Consider the following 21,920-nt stretch of genomic DNA (forward strand, 5'->3'; position numbering starts at 1 on the left):
CTGCCCTTCGTCTGCTTTCCAGGGCCCGTCTTACCTGCCTTTGCCGTCTCACTCTGGAATAGTTAGTCATGCCCCACTCTCCTCTCCCTTCACCGTTTGTTCACACCTATTTTATAGCACTTGCCACACTGTACTCTAACTTCCCTGTGGGTGACACTATCCTGACGGGTGGCAAAGCCCTCAAGAACAAGGGTTCGGGCTCACTTGTCTTTCTGTTTCTAGACTCTAACTCAGTACTTGGTATATAATAAATTACATATGTAAATACACGCGTATAGGATAAAAGGGGGGGAGGAAAAGGCAAAGTTTTGTTTAGAAAGCGTTGGCAGAATATGTATTCATTGGTTGAATATAACGTGTTTTAAAGCAAGTTCTGGGATTCGTTCCTGTTTCTTTTTAGTATTCCTGGGAAAATGAATATTGACAAAACACAATCCAGTGCCTTCAGAGAGTTTGCTGTGTAATATGAAAATTGATTAGGAAAACATCTTAAAGAATAAATAAAATGTTATAATTACTTTAGTAAAATGAGAAACAACTTCTGTTTCTGACAAAGATAGAGTGCCCCCATTCCTCCTGGCCCTCCTTCTTACCAAAAATATGGACATAACACAACAAACAAGCATGGGAAGTTCCAGAAAGGTGGAAAAGAGAAGGCAGTCTGCACCGGGGTCTCAGGACTTAAGGAACATACCAGTGATCCCCCTGGTTTTCCTCATTGCCTCGCATATAGCCCAGACAGGGTGTTGTAGAGGTGGCCAACCTGGAATGACCAAAAGGCACAAGAAGAAAGATCTTTGAGAGAAACCTTTCTCCTCCAGCCAAAAGACCAAGGAAAGGGTGGTCTAACAACAGAAACCTTTTTGGCAATACCCACCGTTCTCCAGCCAAACACCAACAGAAACGTGCACGTGCACTCACATGCACACGTCATGGTTTCGTTGGGACCGAGCAAGGTGTTAATATTCCATACACCCCATCCTATCCCATGAACTCAAGCAGCAGCGCCCTAGTTTCCCCTGCCTGGTGGTGTCTGTGGAGCCATACAGTGACTTCATCTTCTATCCTGTCTGCCACTTGCAGGTGATGCTCTGATTCCACTTTGGGAGGTGTGAGATCTAGGCGGGGCTAATCTTCCATCCCCTGCGCGGCAGAAGTTGTTGGTAGTGTTTGCCTTCCCCTGCTAGGGTAGTGTCAGTGGAACCAAGTAAGGAGCTTTCTTCCTTCCCCTTCCCAGTGGAAGCAGGCATGCTCCAGTTTCCCTTTTGGGATGGTGTCCGTGGAGCCAAGCGAGGAGCAGACCCTATTCCTCATCCAGTGGGAGCAGGTTGTGTCCTGATTCCCCTGCTCGGGTAGACTGGCAGAGCTGGCAGTGGAGCTGAGCTTCTGTCCCCTCTCCAGCGAAAGTAGGCAGCGTTCCAGTTGTCCATGAGAATAGTGCCGGCAAGTCCCAGAGATGAGACGAGCCTCCTTCCCTGCCTGGCAGCAGAGATGCGATGAGTCAGGGCTGGTTTCCACAGCACACCCCCTGGTGTCAGTGCAGCTCAGTGCCAGCTGAGCCTGTACCTCCTGCCACCATAAGCAGAGACCTTGGTATAGAATCAATCATATTTATATACAGAAATATCTCACTCACCTACTCCCCACTCCTAATGTCAACAGGGAGTTGAGCTTCTGCCCCAAAACTAGTGATAAGGCAGTATATATCAGATTTTTGCTTTTCCCCTTCCTGGTGGCGGTGGGGCTTAGCAGGGAGTTTAGTTTACACCCACACTTGGAGTCCGTGAGACAGTGTGAATTGGTGCCCCCTTTTGACCAGGAAGATGTCGGCAGGGCTGATGGGAGGGATGGATTGCGACCTACAGTGAGGCCTTGTGAGTCTGTGCTGGGTTGGTAGCAGCGGGATTCAGTAGGAAGTTGAACGTGTACACTCACCTGACCCTTCAGCTACACCTCGGTAGGAGACTGCTTACAAAAAACCCCACAACAGACCGTATAGGATCCAGAGTCTCCTTCCTAATATAACATTCAAAATGTTCAGTATACAATTGAAATGCACTCATCACACCAGGAAAACCGTAATTTGAATGAGAATGTATAGCTGATATCAGTACCAAAATAAATCACATGTTGCAATTATCTGACAAGGATTTTAAAGCAACCTTTATGAACATGCTTTAACAAATAATTACAAATTCTCTTGAAACAAATAAAAAAATAGAAAATCTCAACAAAGAAATTTTTAAAAAACCAAATGGAAAATATCAAAGTAAGAAATACTGTCACCAAAAACAAAACAAAACAAAAACTATCCAGAGCTCAATAGTAGATTAGAGATTATAGGATAGAATTAGTGAACTTGAAGACAGATCAATAGAATTTACCTAGTTTGAGCAAGAAGGTTTTATGTGCTTATAACAAAAGAGCTAACATTTGTATCATCGGAGTCCCAGAATGAGAGGAGAGAGTGAATGGAACGGCAAATGTATTCAAAGAAGTAATGGCTGATAACTCCCCAAATTTGGCCAAAGATAAGTCTTCAGTAAACTGGGCTGACTCCTGTAAAGAAAAACACACTCTTCTGTGTGTCCTTGACTTTCTGTCTTTGACTACAACACTGCTTCACTTCTCATGCCAAAAGTGTGGGTTTTCAATTCCATAAACATCTCTGTGGCACCAGGTGGGTGTCCTGTAGTTGAACTCAATTCTCACACTGTCAACCTAGAGATAGTATCAGATTCCATAGGTTAGGGGCTCAATCCCACAAGACTGCCCCCTCCAACTTCAAATGCCTGTTGCAAGTCCAGCTTGTTACCTGTGCTTCTGTCCAGCAGGCCATAAATTGAGGATTCCTAGGCCCCCTCCTCAGGTTTGATTAATTTACTAGTGTAGCTCACAGAACTCAGGAAAATAATTTACTTACTAGATTACTGGTTTCTTGTAAAAGAATAGGACTCTGGCACATCTAGATGAAAGAGACGCATAGGACAAGGTCCAAGGGACCGTGGCATGGAGGTTCCATGCTTTCTCTGGACACGATGTCCTCTCAGCACTGCACACACATACACCAGCCTCTAACCCTATCCTTTTGGGTTTTTATGGAGGCTCCATTACATAGGCATGATTGATTAGATCATTGGCCAATGGTGAATGAATTCACTCTCTAGCCTCTCCCCCCCTCACCTGAGGTTGGAAGTGGGGCTGAAAGTTCCAGCCCTCTGATCACATGGTGGTTGATGCCCCTGACAACCAGCCCCCACACTTAAATGCTTTCCAGAAGTTATCTCATTAACATGAACTCGGGTGTGGTTGAAAGGGATTTGCTATGAATATCAAAAGACATCTTTATTGCTGTTATCATTTAGGAAATTCTAAGGGTTTTAGGAGCTGTGTGCCAGAAACAGGGATGAAGACCAAATTTATATTTCTTATTATAAATCACAACATCACAACCCCAAACAGCATAAACCCAAAGGAACTAATGCCAAGACACATCATATTTAAACTTCTAAAACCTGAATACAAAGAAAAAATCTTTGAAGCAGAGGGAAGTCTTTTAAGAGAACACCAATTCAAATGGTAATAGTTTCGCATTGGAAACCGTGGAGGCCAGAAGAAAGTGGCAGATTTCTCAAGTACTGGAAGAAAAGAACTGTCAACCATGAATTCTGTTTCCAGCAAAAATATCCTTCAGAGTTGAAGAGGAAATAAAAGCGTTTTCAGACATAGGAAAGCTAAGAGAAGTTGTTGCTAGCCAATATATCCTGAAGGGATGACTGAAGAAAGTTCTCTAAACAGAAAGGAAATGATAACATAAGATGACTTGGAATATCAGAATGGAAAGAAGAATATGAGAATGGGTAAAAAAAATGGGAAATATCATGAACTGTCCTCATGAGTTTCTTAAATCACATTTGGTGGTTGAAACAAAAGTTCTAGCACTAAATAATGTAGTGCTCAAAGTGTGTGGGAAAAGTATTTAGAATGTGGAGAGGGTAAAGGAACCTAAGTGGAATTTAGGTTTCTTGAAGTAGTAAGAAGTTGATACAGTAGACTGTACAACTTATGTATATTGTGGTACCTAGAGCAACCACTAAGAAAACTACACAGTGGTAACTTTATAAACCATCAAGATGGATTCAAAAAAACAATGTTCATTTAACCTACAAGAAAAACATTGTAACGAGAAAGAGAGGCAACAAACAGAAAACAAAATGTAAAAATGGCAACTTTACCTATAACATATTAATAATTGCCCTTAATGTAAATTGCCTAAAAACACCAATTAAAAGACAGAGATTAGTGGGATGGATAAAAAAGCATGATCCAGGGGCGTCCGGGTGGCTCAGTTGGTTAAGTGTCCTCCTTCAGCTCAGGTCATGATCTCATGGTTTATGGGTTTGAGCCCCACATCAGGCTCTGTGCTGACAGCTCGGAGCCTGGAGCCTGCTTTGGATTCTGTATCTCCCTCTCTCTCTCTGCTTCTCCCTTGCTCGCATTTTCTCTCTCTCTCTTCTCTCTTCTCTTTCTCTCTCAAAAATAAATAAACATTAAAAAAAATGATCCAGTAATTAGATTTCTAAACAAACTTATTTTGAATACAGTGACATAGGTGGGTTTAAAGCAAAATGATGAAAAATGATATACCATGCAAATATCAATTTTAAAAAAGCAAGAGAAGCTATATTATCATCAGATAAAATAGACTTCAGCGCAAAGAAAATTACTAGAGACAAAGAGGGACATAATGTTAAACGGATCATTCCATCAGGAAGGCGTAGTGGTCAAAAATGTGTATGTACCACACAACAAAGCCACTTTGGAGAACATTTTGGCAGTTTCTCAAAGGTTTAAACGTAGAGTTTATGACCCAGTAATTTGACTCCTATAGAATGGAAAACATATCCACACAAAAATTTGTACACAAATGTTTATAGCGGCCTTATCTATAATAGCCCAAAATGGAAACAATCCAAATGTCCATCATCTGATAAAGGAATAAACAATATGTGGTATATCCATGCATTGCAATATTATTTGCCCATAAAAGGGAAAAAAGTACTGCTACGGGCCACAGCATGGATGAACCTTCAAAACGTTATGCCAGACGAAAGAAGCCAGATATAAAAGGCCATGTAGTGTATGATAAGAAAGTCAATTAGTGGTTGCTAGGGGCTACGGGGAAGGAGGAACAAGGAATTACTCTTAATGGGTATAGCGTTTCTTTTTGGGTCACGAACATGTTATGGAATTAGGTCGTGGAAAAAATTACACAACCCTCTGCAGAGACTAAAAACCTCTGATTCATGCATTTTAAATTTTTATTATTTATTTTATTTTATTTTTTTTCAGCTAGCCGTAGTTGCACTTTGGATAAACCTCATTCGTACTGCCAACTGCACAAAGATTGAATCGTACATGTTAAAAGGGCGGGTTTTATAGTATGTGAATTCTATCTCTAGATAGAAAAACCAATGCATGTAATCTATCCTATCAACAGAATAAAACATAAATCATATCTTGTCAGTTATTACAGAAGAGGCATTTGGAAAAAGTCCCAACACACGTATGTACTAAAAACTCTTCAGCAGGTTAGGAAAAGAGAAGACTGTCAACTTGATAAAGAGTATCTGCAAAAAACTAAAAGGGATAGGCACATAGATGAATGAAACAGAATAGAAAACCCAGAGTTAGAGCCACACAAATATGCCCAATTAATATTTGATAAGGAGCAAAGGCAACTCAGTGGAGGAAGAGTAGCCTTTTCAACAAATGGTGTTGGAAGAATTGGGTGTACATCGGCAAATAAATGAACCTTGGCCTAAACCTCATGCCTTGTGCAAAAACTAACTCAAAAGGGATCATAGACTTAAATATAAAGTGTAGAACTGTAAAACTTTTACAGAAAAGAGCATAGGGGCACCTGGGTGGCTCAGTCAGTTAAGTGTCCGACTCCGGCTCGCATCATGATCTCATAGTTTGTGGGTTCGAGCCCTGTGTCAGGCTCTGAGTTAGCTCAGAGCCTGGAACCTACTTCAGATTCTCTCTCTCTCTCTCTCTGCCCCTCCCCCGCTGATGTTTTCCCTCCCTCCCTCTCTCTCTCTCTCTCTCAAAAAATATAAATAAACATTTTTAAAAAAGAGCATAAGATACGTACATGGTACAAGACTAGGTAAAGAGTTCTTAGACGAGACACAAAAAGCATAGCCTATGTAAGAAAAGATTGATGGGGCTCCTGGGTGGCCCAGTTGGTTGAGTGTCCGACTTCGGCTCAGGTCATGATATCCCGGTTGACGAGTTCGAACCCCGTGTTGGGCTCTGTGCTGACAACTCAGAGCATGGAGCCTGCTTCAGATTCTGTCGCCCTCTCTCTCTGCCCCTCCCCCACTCATGCTCTGTCTCTCTCTGGCTCAAAAATAAATATAACCCTTAAAAAAAAATTTTTAAAGAAAAGATTGATAAATTGGTTCTCATCAAAAGTAAAACCTTTTTGTCTGTGAAAGACTCTGTTAAGAGGATGAAAAGAAAGCTAGCCTGGGAGAAAATGTTTGCAAACCACGTATCCCATAAAGGACTGTATCTACAATACATAAAGAACCCTTAAAGCTCAATAATATAAAAGCAGTCCAGTTAGAAAATGAGCACATGACATGTACTTGGAGAGGACATACAGAAGGCAAATGAGCATGTAAAAAAGGTGTTTAACATGATTAGCCGTTAGAAAATGCAGATTAAGGGGCACCTGAATGGCTCAGTCGGTTGAGCGTCCGACTTCAGCTCATGTCATGATCTCACAGTCCCTGAGTTCGAGCCCCACATCGGGCTCTGTGCTGACAGCTCGGAGCCTGGAGCCTGCTTCGGATTCTGTGTCTCCTCTGCCCCTCCCCTGCTCATGCTCTGTCTCTGTATCTCAAAAATAAATAAAAACATTCAAAAGAAAAAGAAAATGCAGATTAAGTCCACAATGAAACCTCAGTCCACACCTGTCAGAATGGCTGAAATAAAAGGAAAAAGCAAAGTTGGTGAAAAGCCGCGAGCAATACCAAATGCTAGTGGGGATGTGGAGAAAGCAGATCATTCACACCCTGCTGGTGGAAATGTAAAATGGCACAGCTACTCTGCAAATACTTTGACAGCTTCTTTAAAAAACTAAACACAACCACCATACAATGTGGTAATTGCATTCCTGGGCATTTATCCCAGAGAAATAAAAACTCACGGTTCACACAAAAACTTGCACACACATTTTCATAGCAGCGTTATTTATTCATAACAGCCCCAAACTGGAAACCACCGAGCTGTCTTTCCACAGGTGCATGGTTAAACCAATGTGGTACATCCATATCGTGGAATGATACTCAGCAGTAAAGAGGAATGAACTATTGATCTTGCTACAGCTTGCCTGAATCTTCAGGAAATTGTGATCAGTGAAAAAAGCCAATCTGAAATGTTACATCTGTTTGATTCTGTTGTGTAACGTTTTAGAAAAGATACATTTTGGAACTGGACAATAGATTTGTCTTGCAGGGACTGAGGGGGGCACAGTAGGGGGGGGAATTAGGTAGGGATGATTGTTATTAAAAGACAGGGATCCTTGGGACGATGGAAGCATTGTCTCTTGTTTGAGGTGGTGCTTACATGCACCTCCACACGCGATAAAATTGTGTGGAACATAACGAGCACAAGTGAGAATGGGGGCTCTAGGTAAGATCGGTGTGTTGTGTCAATGTCAATACCCTGGTTTTGATGCTATATTATAGTTTTGTAAGATTTTGCCACTAGAAATGGGGTAAAAGGTAGATAGCATCTTTATTATTTCTTACCACTGTATGAATCGACAATTATCTCAAAAGGCTTAAATTAAAAAAAAAAAGTAGGCACCAGGTGAACACAGCTGAGAAAGTAATTTATTTTGCGTGAGGAAGCTGTAAAGCCAGGTAACTTTTTTAACTTGGCCTTGAGGGATGAATAGGATTTCCTTAGGCTTTCGTCTTACTATTGGAAAAAAAGAAAAAAAAAGAAAGGAAAAAGAAAAAGCTAACACTGTTTCTGACATTCTCGAGAAGACCTCTCAGTAGGAAGATAATAAGCCTGTAAGGAAGGCCCTTGAACTGTGTCACTATCCATCCTTAAGCCAAAGTGAAATTTAGGAAAATCTGAGATTATGAAATAGAGGGCAAGAACAAAATGCTTGGATGGGGAAAGACGAGTAAAATTTGGGTACCAGAAGACCATGTTCAGGGGCCAGAAAGAGAAGCAGGCCTGGTGCTTAGGAATGAGGTCTGGGGTGCAGATACCTGTTTCAGTGCATAAAAGTTGTAGTCAGAGCCACCCAAGAGAGTGGATATACCTGGTGAGCACGCGTCTGAACGGGAAAGGGGACTGTCCAGCGGCACTTAAAGGACGGAAGCTTCGTAGGAAGAGGTGGGGTTGGAGGTGCAGGAAGGAGGATATTTGAAGAGTTAAAAGAAAAGGCAAAGGCCAGGCTGGTGACAGGTTCCAAGCAAGGGTGAGTCGCCCTGTGCTCTGCTGCACTGCTGCCAGCTGGGGCAAAGCAGGGGACAGAAGTCATTGTGTTTGGCCATCAGATTATTTTCTCTTGGGTATCTCATGCGTTGTGCAGTGAGTGGTGGGAGCCCGAGAAGACTGCGGCCAGCCGAGGAGAGGAAGTGGGGTGAAGAAGTGAGGGCACAAAGTATAAATATCTCTTTTAAGGAGTTTGCGGCACACAGGAGGTGAGAGGGAGCTTGACCGAAGCTCGGGAACCAAAGACGTCTTTGAGATTGAGGAGAATTTGAGCTTGCTGGCAGGCAGTGGGGAAGGAGCCAGTGGAGGACATACACATTTTTGGACTCCTCTTCGGAAATTGCCTTCAGAGCCTAAGGCACATTTTCAACAATGGCAAATCTTCATCTTTTGAGAGTGGATTTGATTTTTGGAAACAGCCAAGTCGGTTTAAAGCCAAGAGTGGTAAATCAAGGGGGTGATCAAGCTGGGTAACGCAACTTCAAAAAAAAAAAAATTAAGTATAATTATAAAGTAGTAAAACTGATTTTCTTGTGAAGCTCAGGAATTGGCTTAGAAAGTAGTTAAAGAATTCCAAAAACCTTTCCAGCAGTTGTGGCGTGATGTGAGTAAGTGTATGGAGTCCCTTTGTGACTTTCACAGGACACCGATGTGTGCATGGAAGTCCTGTTATGTATGTGAAGAAATTGGTCTTGCAGCATCATGTTTACTCTCAGTGAAAGTAAAGTTTCCCATAATCTTTTTCGCCTGAGAGGTGACTTGGTGGAATTACACCAAAGTTTGTATATGGGAGAATCAAGAGTTTCAAATTGTGATTGTTTAAACAGTTCTCCTGTGGTCTTACAGATGTAATTAGAATTCCTAGGATAGGAGTGTTCCCACAAGCATAATAATGCTTTAAATGTGTGTTCAATTACCCTTTTCTATAGTCATATTTAATCGTCTCTTTTTGAAACAGAGTTACTTTGAAAATACGAAATCACTAGCACAATCTCGACTGTCAGGCAGACCTGAGACAGTGCTGGGCACATGGTAGGTAGTCACCACGTGTCCCTCTCCTGTCTTCTCTGCCTTGGGGCTTGATATACACCAGAAGACCCACCGAAAGAAGGATCAGTTTCCCTCGGAGTAGATCGTCTCCATTAATGTTTAGCCAAAAATATCCGGAATGAGGAAAATTAACATGTGTAAAAGTTTGAAGTTTTCATTTAGCTTTGTTGTGTAATGTGGCAAATATCCATATACCAACACGTACAATTTGTTGGATGTTTCTTTTATACCTTTGTGTATGTGTTATCTCATTTAATTATTTTATACTTATGTATTACTTTATTTAATTATTGAAACAAGCCTGTGAAATAATTATCCCTGTTTTGCCGATGAAGAAACTGGGGCTCAGGGAAGTGTAATCACTTGCCTCGAGGTCACGTGGCTGAGGGGCTGAGCTCCGACTTGAATTCAGGTCCATAGTCTAGAAGCTCTTACCCTTACCCTTCATCCTTCTGTGCCTGCATCTTAAACCCACGCTCTTGACAGACATTAAACAAGAAAGTCAACCCAAAATATCACATCACTCAAGAACACTGCACCCTTTCCCTCCCCTGTATTGAGAAAAAAGAAGTTAGAGCCTTCTTCACATCCCTACTGGCCAAAAAAATGTGACAGCGTTGTACTTAGTGTAATTTCAATGACAAAGGGAGTCTTTTTTTTTTTTTTTTTTTTAGTTGATTTGTTTTTGAAGTAGAAACTTAGTATTAATATTCTGCCATGCCCTCTCTCTGCCTCCCCACACCTGAGGACACTCACAGCGCCCCCAGGAGTGGGCAGTATGGAAGCACCGACTGTAAGGGCCTGTCATGGCTTGTTAGCAAGAAAGCATTGGAGAAAGCCATGACAAGTTAGCCATTCTAGGAAACTTTCCACAGCTGTTGCACTAATTAAGACTTTTTTGGTCCCAAATAGCAGAAACCACTGGAGCTCGCTTAAGCAGAAAGGGGAATTTGTTTTAAGGATCCTGTGGTGACTCCCAGAATCCAAGGGCAGGGAACCAGGGACCGAATGAAGTAAGGCAGGAAACCCAGAAAGCCTGCTTCATTCCTCTCCGTCTCTCCTGCTTCTGCACATCTGCTTCCTCCTTCCCCTCCCTCAGACTAACCTCTTTGCTTCCTGCTCCTCAGTGGATGGCTGCTACCTGACGGTTACCAGTCCCCCTGAGGGAGCTGATCTCTCTCTCCCCCTTCTCTCCTCACACACCTCCCTCCTGATCTCCCTCTCCCTTTCTCTGTCCCAATTCCACATTCTAGGGTGGGATCAGTTTGCCCCCGTTTGAGTTACATGCTGGCTTGGGAGAGGGGGAGCAGGACAGATAACAACCTACCGCAGCTGTGTTCCCTCCTAATTTATGTGTGGTGTCACTCATTTTGCTCTCCCAGGAGTTTGAAAAGTTTCAATAACCTCGATGTCACAGGGGTGAAATACAGGAGCATATATTTAGAGACAAATTTGGCTTGAATCGTCACATACTCTGCCACTTTACTAGGGATGTATTTTTGGACGGATTACATAACTCCTCTGAGCCTTACTTTCCTTTACAAGTTGAAAGGGACATACAGGCAACTAACTTTCTCATAAAGTACAGGGTCTAGCCTACTTTATGCTTTATAAAATAGTGCCTCTTCTTTCTTTCTGATGAGGATTAAGGCACGATGCCTTACCAAAAAGATGTTGGAGTCATTATGTAGATTAGAATTTTCAGACTACCTTCTGCTCTCAAATTCTGTTCTTCCTTACCCAATTTTCCTGTCTTCTTGTTTACCCTTGCTGTCAGCATATTCATAACCCAAAGGACTTTGATTCTAAACCTAGAAAATTCTCTGGGGCCATCTTCCTAGGCCATGGCCGGAGGTACCAAGGCATCACCTGAAGTGTATCTACTCACAGATATGTTGGTGTTTCTGATAAAGGGACTAGAGGGTGAAAACCATTTATGGCTCTGCCTCAGCCTCAGCCTATTTTCCAGGAGTTTGGAGTTGAAAGAGCCCAATTAAAGATTCAATTCAGTAAATATTTATTGTCGCTACCATTTGCAAGGCCCTGAAATAGATACTGTTGGATTTGAAAAGTGCATAATTGAAACCGTCCTTTCCTTCAAAGAGAATGGTCTGGAAGAAGAGATGATGAGTCTACATAAATCATTAATTCGGGATGTTAGCAGAACTGGTTAACTAAGGGCCCATGTTTATGAAGTTAAATAATCTTAAATGAGAATGGAAAAGTTTGAAGCCAGTTCATGGAGGATATTGAATGCCAAGCTGAGGAGTGTCACGTCAGCATGGCTGGAAGCCAGTGAAGGTTTTTGAGAAAGGAGCGAAGAACTTCACCCTGATAGCCAGATGCTAATGGATCTGAAAGGCCGAAGAGGAGAAGAGACCGGAGTCCAGTTGGGGAGAGCTGCTTCAGTAGGAAAAGAGGTTGGGATGATGAATCGAGGGCCAGTCCCAGGCTTGGTAGGGACCCGGTGGTGGGGATTGGGCTGAGACCGAGGGAGTGCCCCGGGAGGCTTGAACCCTGGTAGTGCAGGTAGAGGTGCAGACTGTGGACGGGGACTCCCCCTCTCCCATCCACGGGCCGGGATTAGAGAAGTAGCACTTTGCACTCCATGATCCACTCCATTCTGCTGCCGGAGAGCACTTGCCGCGACAGGAGGACAGGAGTGCTGCCTCGACAGCTCCACTTGCCCTGCCCCCCTCAAAACCTTGTGAGTTTTTGGGTTTTTTTTTTTTAAACTTTTTAAATTTAATTTAGTTATTTTATTTTTGAGAAAGGAAAACTAGACAAATTTAAGCATCTAATTTGGAAATTCCCTGGAGCAAACAGTAATTATGAACACATTTTTGCCTCAAAATCTAAGTATTTAATATTAAAATCAGCCAGGAAGTCATTATCAGACTGCCTTTTTTTTTTTTTTTAACTGTAGAATCGGCTCTGTGAACAATGAAACAGAATTTTGGCCCAAAATGAATATTTAAAAGACATACAAGACCAGACTTGGCTTTTCCCCACTCATGAGAAGAAAGAATTCCTGCATTTTTGCTGTTAAAAGTTACAAAGTTCTGCTCATGTTGGCCAAAGTAATAACAGAGTCCCTGGTCATCCTAAAATATAGCTAAAATTTATTTTGGCATTTTTGTTTGATATATTCATGCTGTTATTTTCAGAAATGCTTGTATATATCTCTTAAATAAGTCTTTCACCTCACTAAACAGAGACTCTAGTAAAGGTTCTCAGTATTTTACCCAACTGTGCGAGGTCTATTCGGGCCCATTCATGGTGCTTTAGTCTTCCTCTTAATAAAAAGCAATCATTTGGGGAATACATTTTCCAGGCAGTTCCCCTGCCTCCCAGGGAAAATATTTTGGCCTCCCAGTGACCATAGGATTCAAAGACTTGACAGGGAAGCCCTAGAATTCTTGAAGAGCTCGGCCTCTGAAAGATTCATTGTTGTGGAATCTCCCTTTGAAAGAGACCACTTTATCTTGCTCCTAAACATCTATAGGACAGACATAGCCCTCTCTGAAAGGAAATTCTGGGTAATGTAGAAGAACAAACGTATGTAGGTAATCCAGTATGGGTAGTGTGTAATTTGAAGAATGATAGTTCCATTTTTATGGTTACCATAACAATCATACAGTTGTGCAAAAAATGTGTATAGCTTTTATAGAAGGGAGCTGGCACCATTGTAATGATTCTTCTCATATCAGAACAACTGTTTTCAGATCTGAAAAATAGGGGTGGCTTAACCCTTCCCCAGTTAGCTCAGCATGTTCCCTGAGAAGGCTCTTTGGAGCTCCAGGACTGTTGAAATGTATTCACCACTTACATTTGCATTTTAGCCTGATAAATGGATTGAGAATTAAGGATGATGATCCTTTCAACAGCAGGTTCTGAATTCCTAACTTGGGAATTCAAAGGATGAGAAAAAAAAAAATACTGTTCCTCAAATAGAGATGTAGGAGAGATGTCTAGACATAGTTAATTCCTTGACTTTGTAACTATTCTTAATTCTGTCCACTAGAATTTAAATCCGTTAAAGACTCGCCTTTACCCCATTGTGTTTAAGTTTCTGATAAAGTCATATTAAAATTTGGTTACAATTTCCATTTTATTTTTACATGTTAACTATGTCATTTCTGGAAATTACAAAACAAATTTAAAAGTATAGTGTATTTGAGTGAAAATATATCTATGCATATTCTTTCTTTGGCTATTTTTTTCTATTTTTGTACACCCTTTCCAAAAAAAGTACTTGGGACGAGGCTTCTTCTGACATACTAAGGATTATCTACTTTGAATAAACTTGCTATCAGAACTCGCTATGTGACTTTTAGGTTAAGGATTTAAAAAAAAAAAGTCACATTTGGATTTGGTACCTAAAAATGAAGTCATTGTAACTTAGTCAACCATAGAGGAAATTTTCCTAAAAGAAATTTGGGGTATATATTACTTCCGCCAAAATGCTTCTGAGGTGTTTAAATCTTAAGATAAAGTTTGGAACTAAGGGTGACTACAAGAGATGTCAATTTCAATTGAAATGAAGCTTCTCAGTCTACTTCACTTCCTTTAACACTTTTCTTGAATTCCTGTCCCATTAAATCAAAACTCTGCAGTTCCATGACCTTTGGCAAGTAGCTTAATCTCTCTGAGCCACAGTTTCCCCATGTACAAAATGAGAACAAAAATAATATCCACCATTATTATAATTCTGTACTCTCAAAAGGTGCTTTCTAGAAGATAGAGATAAAAGTGTTTTTAATGAGAGCCGGATATCCCATTATATTGAAGTCCTCTAATGTGTTGATATCTGTGAAGATTTTGTACATTGTTTCAAATTCTTTATGCTTAAATTTTTAACACTCTTTATCTAGAGCCTTCAATAGTTGATCTCTCTGTGAGAGCATTTCCTGGAAGTTCATTACTATTTCATTTTGTCTGATTTCAAAACTTAATTTATATTAGTCTGTATTCTCATAGCCTGTTTTTAACCCCAATCGGATTTTTAAAATCTGGACTATAGGACATCCTGCTAGCAGAGATAAAAGGAAAAAGAGAGCTGTTCCGAGAGAGAGCTTTGGATAGAGAGACTTTCTGGGCCCAGTGGACTCAGCTGCTCTCATTGCTCCATTAGGCATGCAGAACCGCATTCCGAACCTCTGTAGACCTAGACTGGAGACTTCTTGGAAGGAAAGTGAAAGAATGCAGAGGCCAAGCCGTCTCTGCTCTACATATAAAGTTTCTGGGTTGAGTTGTGCCCAGTTGTTCAGTGCCCTCAGGTCAACTAACTTGGTGGATTCTGGGCCTTTGCACAAACTGTTTTGTCCAAGTCTTTCTTCCCCGCTGTAACCCATGGTTCGCTTCCTCACCTCCTTTGGGTCATCTTTAAACGTCATCATCTCATTGGTGCCTAGCCTGGCTGTCCTAATTACAATCAGCCCTTCCAACCTGTCCCCCTTACTCTGTCCTAATTTTTGTTTCTTTCTTCTTCTTCTTTTTTTTTTCCTGCACAGCACTTAATGACAGTACTTTTTATTTTCTGTCTCCGCCCCCACTAGAATATAAGTGGGTAGGCATCTTTATTCTTAACTGTGACCCAAACACCTAAAACAGTAAGTAGATGCCCGGCAAATATTGAATGAAGGAATTTTGGCCTTCTTTCTCTTGACCTCTGCTACTTTCTTTCTATTGACGTTCCACTGGTTCTTACAACTTGGTTTTGTTCTTAACACAAAATAAGTGAAAATTATTATGAAAATAACTGCATTTTCACACAATTATAAACCATTTAGAACAAGAAAGAGATGGGCCTATTTCTTGGGAAAAGTTATGTTTGAAGGGCTGCGTGGTGAAAGAGGGAGCCAGCTAATTCTTTGTGGCTACAAGTAGCTGAACTATGGAGTTTTTCAGAATTAGATGTCAATTCAGCATGGGAAAGTACTTTCTGATAGAGCTCTCTAAATTGAATGGTCAGCCTAATGAGGAAATAAACTTTACTGCCTCCATATCCTAGATTTTCAAGATGTGAGTTGATCTCTTTGATTGATTTTTGGTTTAGAGTCATGTGAGGGATAAAATTTGGACTAAGGTGACCTCTAAGGAACTTCCAGTTGTGAGGATTCTCTGATTCTGTTCTCTGAACCGATATGGAATAATTTCCAGGATTTATTATTAAGTGCAAGAAAGCAGGCTGCAAAAGAGTTCATAGTATTCAGCTGTTGTATAAGAACAAAGAGAAAATAAGGAAAAATAATATCAGAAAGGAAAGCAGAAACATCGAAAGGATAGACCAGGATATGGTGAAAATAGTTATCGCCAGGGGATACATGGAGAAAAGGTAGAAGGTAGAGAGGAGAGTAAGGCTTTTGTGAGTACACTTGATCTTTGAACCATTTAAATGTTTTAAATGTTCAACAATAAAGTGAAATGAAATCCAAAAAGAGATAAAAACAAAACCTCTAAAATTGACATAAGACAAAGACAAGTGGTTCTAAATGTATATTAAATGCATAGCGTCACCACATACAGAGAAAAGAATTCAAATAACTTGTGGCACTGTACTTTTGAGCACTCTGTACTTTGAGTGGCTGTATTCTAAGGATAAAACTCCAAATAAATCTTAATAGACTCTGCGCTAGTGGCATTTGGATTATAATTCTGTAACTGTTTTGAATATTGAGGTCATTGGGAGCAAAGGTTCTCACTGGGAGAATGAAGGTATAAATGTGGAATGAGAGAAGATGAGGAAGAATGCTATAGTATTAGACATCAGTTGGAGTGTCAATATGAACTCATGATTTTTAAACAGTATGTTGGGTTCAACCCCATGAAGTTGCCAATTTCTAGGCCACAAATAGTCAGATATCAGCAGTTTCTCTGATTTAACTCAGTATTTTCTAGTTCTGCTCATTAAAAGGGCCTAGAAGCCGTGAGACCCCAGTAATAATGAACACAGCAGTCTAGTACCCTCTATTGGTTTCTAAGTATCATTCACTCCCTGCCACAAGGAATTAGGGCTCCTAAGGGAATTGGGTGATTATTAGTCTGGGACGGGAATGTATAAGGTGCGCCTAAAACATGCTGTGCCAAAAAGCAGAGAAGCACTCAAAGGTTTATTGGTTTATTTTTTTATTTGTTAATATTTATATATTTTGGGGAGAGCACAAGTACGGGAGGGGCAATGAGAGGGAGACAGAGGATCCGAAGTGGGCTCTGCACTGACAGGCTGACAACCGTGAGCCTGACGTGGGGCTCGAACTCACAAACCATGAGATCATGACCTGAGCTTGAAGTTGGATGCTCAACGACTGAGCCACCCAGGTGCCCCAAAGCACTCAAAGATTTATTGTGGAGGCATACCACAAGGACATGGGAGATCTTTTGAAAGAGCTCCCACTGGGGCGCCTGGGTGGCGCAGTCGGTTAAGCGTCCGACTTCAGCCAGGTCACGATCTCGCGGTCCGTGAGTTCGAGCCCCGCGTCGGGCTCTGGGCTGATGATGGCCCAGAGCCTGGAGCCTGCTTCCGATTCTGTGTCTCCCTCTCTCTTTGCCCCTCCCCCGTTCATGCTCTGTCTCTCTCTGTCCCAAAAATAAACGTTGAAAAAAAAAAAAAAAAAAACAGAAAGAGCTCCCACTAACCTAATTTGGGACAATTTGAGTACCAGAAAGAATAGTAATGGTAGTAGATAATAATACATTGAACTTCAAAAAAAAAAGGCAGTGAATCTATAATAATGCTCAAAATAAAAACGAACTTTGGGGTGCTCACTTAGGCAGCATAATATGCTAAAATTGGAACAATACAGAGAAGATTAGCATGACCCCTGCACGAGGATGAACGCAAATTCATGAAAAACAAACTTCGGGGGCACAGCAGGAAAAGTTCTTGGCAGAAGAGAGGCAACTAATAAATGTATTTATAGTATATGAAAAGCACCATTTTATAACTTGAAGAGTTACATTGATTCGGGCAAAAATTACCAGTGGATGCTAAAATCATTGCTTGAAAGGTTCTGTGAGAACAGGATATCCACATTATCTAGAAGCCTTATTCCACAGCTTATTTGTTAAATACCAAGTAAAAGGTAACCTTAAGGTAGTAAGATCTGGCTATTAGCACCTTAACCAAGTAATCAAATATCGCAGCCTCACGGTTTTTGCCTTCTGAAGGAATGCTGGATGGAGTGCACACTATCACCTGTGCAGTATTCAAGCTAGAATATTCAGCCTGAGTCTCATCGAGACTTAAATCTTAACTTTCTGTTTGGGGTGGGGGGGAGGCGCCTGGGTGGCTCAGTCGGTTAAGCGTCCGACTTCAGCTCAGGTCATGATCTCACACTCTGTGAGATTAAGCCCTACGTTAGGCTCTGTGCTGATAGCTCACAGCCTGGAGCCTGCTTCGGATTCTGTGTCTCCCTCTCTCTCTGCCCCTCCTCTGCTTGCGCTCGCTCGCTCTCTCTCTCTCAAAAATAAATAAAAACATTAACTTTCTGTTTAGGAAATTCAGAGAAGATTAATTTTGCCACATTTTACTTCTTTCTGTCCCTTTCTTCACCTTCCATGAAGAAGCAAGCTGCTAAATCCAGAACATAAGACATTCTATAAGACATCTGGGTGGGACTCTTCAAAAAAAGCAATGTTACATTAAAAAAAAGGATGGACTGTTTTACATTAAACAGACCAAAGAGACACAACCACCAAATACTAGGTATAAACTTTGATTAGATCCTAGATCAGAAGGAAAACAAAGAGCTAAAGAAACTTTTGGGGGACAGTTGAAGACATTTAAATATGATCTGTAAATTAGATGTAGGGAATTATTAGTCTTGTCTGTGGTAAAAATGTTGTGGTTCTGTAGAAGAATGCTCTTATTCTTACAAAATGCATGGTAAAGTGTGGAGGGGTAATCATCTCTGCAACATAAGTTTAAATAGTTGAGATGGGAAAAAAAAATCTAGATGTATGAAGGTGGGGGTGGAGAGAGGAGAAAGTAAAGCAAATATGACAAAGTGTTGACATTTGATGAATCTTGATGAGAAGTATATGGGTGTTCATTTTACCATTCTTTCAGCTCTCCTGTAAGTTTAACATGCTTCAAAATGGAAACTGAAGGGAAGAAAGTTAATTTTAGCACATTCTTTGAGTTGAATCCATGGCTTCCCTGGCCCATGCCATAATCCCTGGCTCCCACGGTTCCGGCCGGCCTTGTCCCACGGCCTCTGCTCCAGAGTGTCGGTTGTTGAAGTATAAAAAGAGGCACAGAATGATGAGAGGTTCCGTGGATAAGGGAGTGTAACAGGGAAGGCTGTTTCAGTTGGTTCTGATTCAGCCTCGTCCTATCTCTGTCCTTTAGAAAGTAACTTAATAACTATGTTCCCTTGGTCTGGAATTTTGCTAGAGCTTGAGGTAGATCTTCTGTGGACTGTAGATTAAAAAGCCATGGTCACGTAAAAAGAGCCTGCCCAGGCCATCACCTCATTTCTTCCTGCTCACTCTGTGGCCTCAAATATGTCACTTCGTCACTAATGGGGCAGAGAGGGACAGATGGACCAAGGTCTCTTTCTGCTTTAAATAGACCTTAGTCTTTTCCTGTTCTGAAAAATCTGGGATTTGTGTCAGACTTTTCAGCATCTGTTGTGGTGGTAGGGCTGAGTGAAAGAGTATGAGCATTACCACAGCTGCCTTCAGAAAAAAAATAAAAGGTCCGGGCCTGCTACACCAAGGGGGGCAGACCTAGGTTTGGACAATGCTCTGGGTCGGCCCATCCTGAGGAAAGCCAGATTGGAATGGAAGATCATGAACTCAGCATCTGACGTGACTGGACCACCCAGCACCCATCTGGCTGAGCTCTCTACATGGCACTCCGTGGGTGAGCGCCCCAGCTATGTCGTTATGTTTCCTCCTATAGTTGACATGAGATTTGCTGGTTTCTGTATAGACTCTTGGTGCCATCTCATCTAAGAAAGTGTGTAGAACTTTTATTCTTTAACCTCGTAAGATTATTTCTCAAAATTTTCCCGTTCCTTTCCACCAATTCGCCATCATCGACCCAGATCCTTCGCAGCCGAATCGCTTGCTAGCAAGGAGGCACACAGAGTCACGGCAGAGGAGGGCCTCTATAAATGCTGTGAGTCTGGAGATGGTCCCTCAACCGCAGTTTGTAAAACACTGTTTTATGAGAAAAGAAGATGGGATGAAGACCGAAAAGGACACCCTTGGAAACAATAACACTGTGGTGTGACCACAGGGTTGCATGCCAGGAGGTCATGAGTTCTAATCCTAAATGTATTTCCCAAGACGCAGTGGCAAAGTTGAATGGAAAAGTGCTAAAGAGAGCCCTTTGGTCATTTTTTTTTTTTTTAAGTTTTTTTAATGTTTATTTATTTCTGAGACAGAGACAGAGCATGAGAGGGGGAGGGGCAGAGAGAGAGGGAGACACAGAATCCGAAGCGGGCTCCAGGCTCCGAGCTGTCAGCGCAGAGCCCGACGCGGGGCTCGAACTCACGGACGGTGAGATCATGACCTGAGCCGAAGGCGGTCGCTCAACCGACTGAGCCACCCAGGCGCCCCAGAGCCCTTTGGTCATTTTTTCATTCACTTATCCACCAACTATTCGTTGTATTTGTGTGCCTTCAGTGTGCTGGAGGAGATAGAGAGACAGACCCGTGCCAGAGCCAGACCTCGAGCAGCTCCCAGCCTTGTCACGGTGAGACAAGGCGACGCAGGGTCGGAGGAAGACCTGTCCCTAAGGACCCACCGGCATGCTGGGGACAATGGCCAGTGCCGTTGGAGAGGGGCAGATTGCAGGCATGGGCAGCACCGCGGAGGAGAAGCACTGTCCACTCTGTGGAGCCACAGAGGTTGCCTGGAAAAAAGATGGCTTCATAGCCAGTCCTTTCAAAGCTAGGTAGGCCTTGGACGTTGGAGGTTGGCTGGGTGAATGTCCCATTTAGGAACAGCACAGTGTTTCATAGACCAGAGGGTATAGAGGAAAGTTTGGCACGTAAGGTCCATGTCGGGACTGTGCAAACCGACTGGAAAAATACAGGTTGGGGCCTGATCCTGAAAGGCTTTGAATTCTAAGCTGAATTTCTCTTTTCCTCAGGAAGGAGTTGATAAAGGTTCTTGACCAGACACATGCTTTGAGGTGATTAATGTGGCAACACCCATGACCTTAGGGAGAGCAGTTTCTGTGGCGTGGTAAGGGCCATGGCCCAAATCCAGCGAGGTGAATAGTGACGGCCTGGTGATAGAATGTTGCCGTGGAGACTAGACAGCTGCCCCCAGCCCCAGGGAGGTAGAGGTGCTGGTGCCTTGAGGAGAAAGGCGACGCAGGGTCGGAGGAAGAGTGTGTGAGTGACAGAGGAACAGAAATTCTTTCTATGGTTTTGTGATTTCCTGGGATTCTTGGCAAGGTCTTAAGGGATTAAAGAAGGCGTTTAGTTACTTTTCATGTGTTCTTTTCCTGGACCAGTGGCTTTGAGGAGGACGATCTTAGAAGTTTTCTGTCACTTGAAAAAGTTCTACTAAGCCCTTCAGTCACGTGCCTTCAGAAATTCTGGTTACATAACGTTGCTCTGAATTGGAATTCTGCAGCCTCATGAACTGGAGTCTCACTCTTTCCCTCCCCCACCTGGCACTCTGTTTCCTGTGGGTCAGGGTTAGCTTCTTTCTAACCATTGTTGCGGAACTCTTTAAATATTTGGTCTCACAGGTTCTAAAAGCTGGCAGACCAGGCTGCTCCCTGCAGGTTGTGAGACCAAAGCCTTCCAGAAGAGGAGCCAGTGAAATCCCAAGCATGTTAACAGAGTGTAACAGCTGCACAGGGCACCACCCCCGTGGGGCTGGGCTCCCAAGTGCTGAGGCCAGCAGCTCCCAGCCGCTGTGGCCCACAACCGGAAGGAACCCTCACGCACCGCATCATGGCCGATTCGTAATTGTGGCGATGACAACAGATTAAATCACTGGCTCTCGGCGCTGGGGTTTGTCAGGGTCACTCACTGTTCCCTTGCTTCTCCCAACTTTCCACAGTGAGAGAGCAAGTTTGGAGTCCCCTGCTACAGTACAAATACTTGTTGGGAGCTCGCCAGGTTTTACTGTGTCTAGAAGTTCGTTCTCTTAGTAGCCTGTATCGAAGGTCTTTCCTTCCACCATCCCCTTCAACGTGATCCTGAAAGGTTGTAACCCCTCGGTCTGCCTACGTACGTACTTACACCCTGCTTTTTTAAAAGAAGTGATTTAAGGTACCTAATTTCTTTTAGTTCGGATACAAGGCAAAAGGAATATATAAGTGGGATAATTAGTTGCAGCCAGGAGAAAGCTTAGTTCACAAAGTTCAGACCATA

The 21,920-nt window shown here is 42.3% G+C and overlaps 1 protein-coding gene and 1 non-coding gene across 8 annotated transcripts in view; both read left to right on the plus strand.

Moving 5' to 3' along the window:
• Positions 1 to 21,920, plus strand: part of DIS3L2 (DIS3 like 3'-5' exoribonuclease 2) — a 350,877-nt gene that overhangs the window by 185,075 nt on the left and 143,882 nt on the right. The window lies entirely within an intron of this gene.
• On the plus strand, positions 17,337 to 17,438 carry LOC115522553. Its single transcript, XR_003971455.1, has one exon. It is a non-coding gene; the product is annotated as a U6 spliceosomal RNA (small nuclear RNA).

Source organism: Lynx canadensis, chromosome C1 (assembly GCF_007474595.2).
Source record: "Lynx canadensis isolate LIC74 chromosome C1, mLynCan4.pri.v2, whole genome shotgun sequence".
In the NCBI taxonomy this organism is placed as follows: Eukaryota; Metazoa; Chordata; class Mammalia; order Carnivora; family Felidae; genus Lynx; species Lynx canadensis.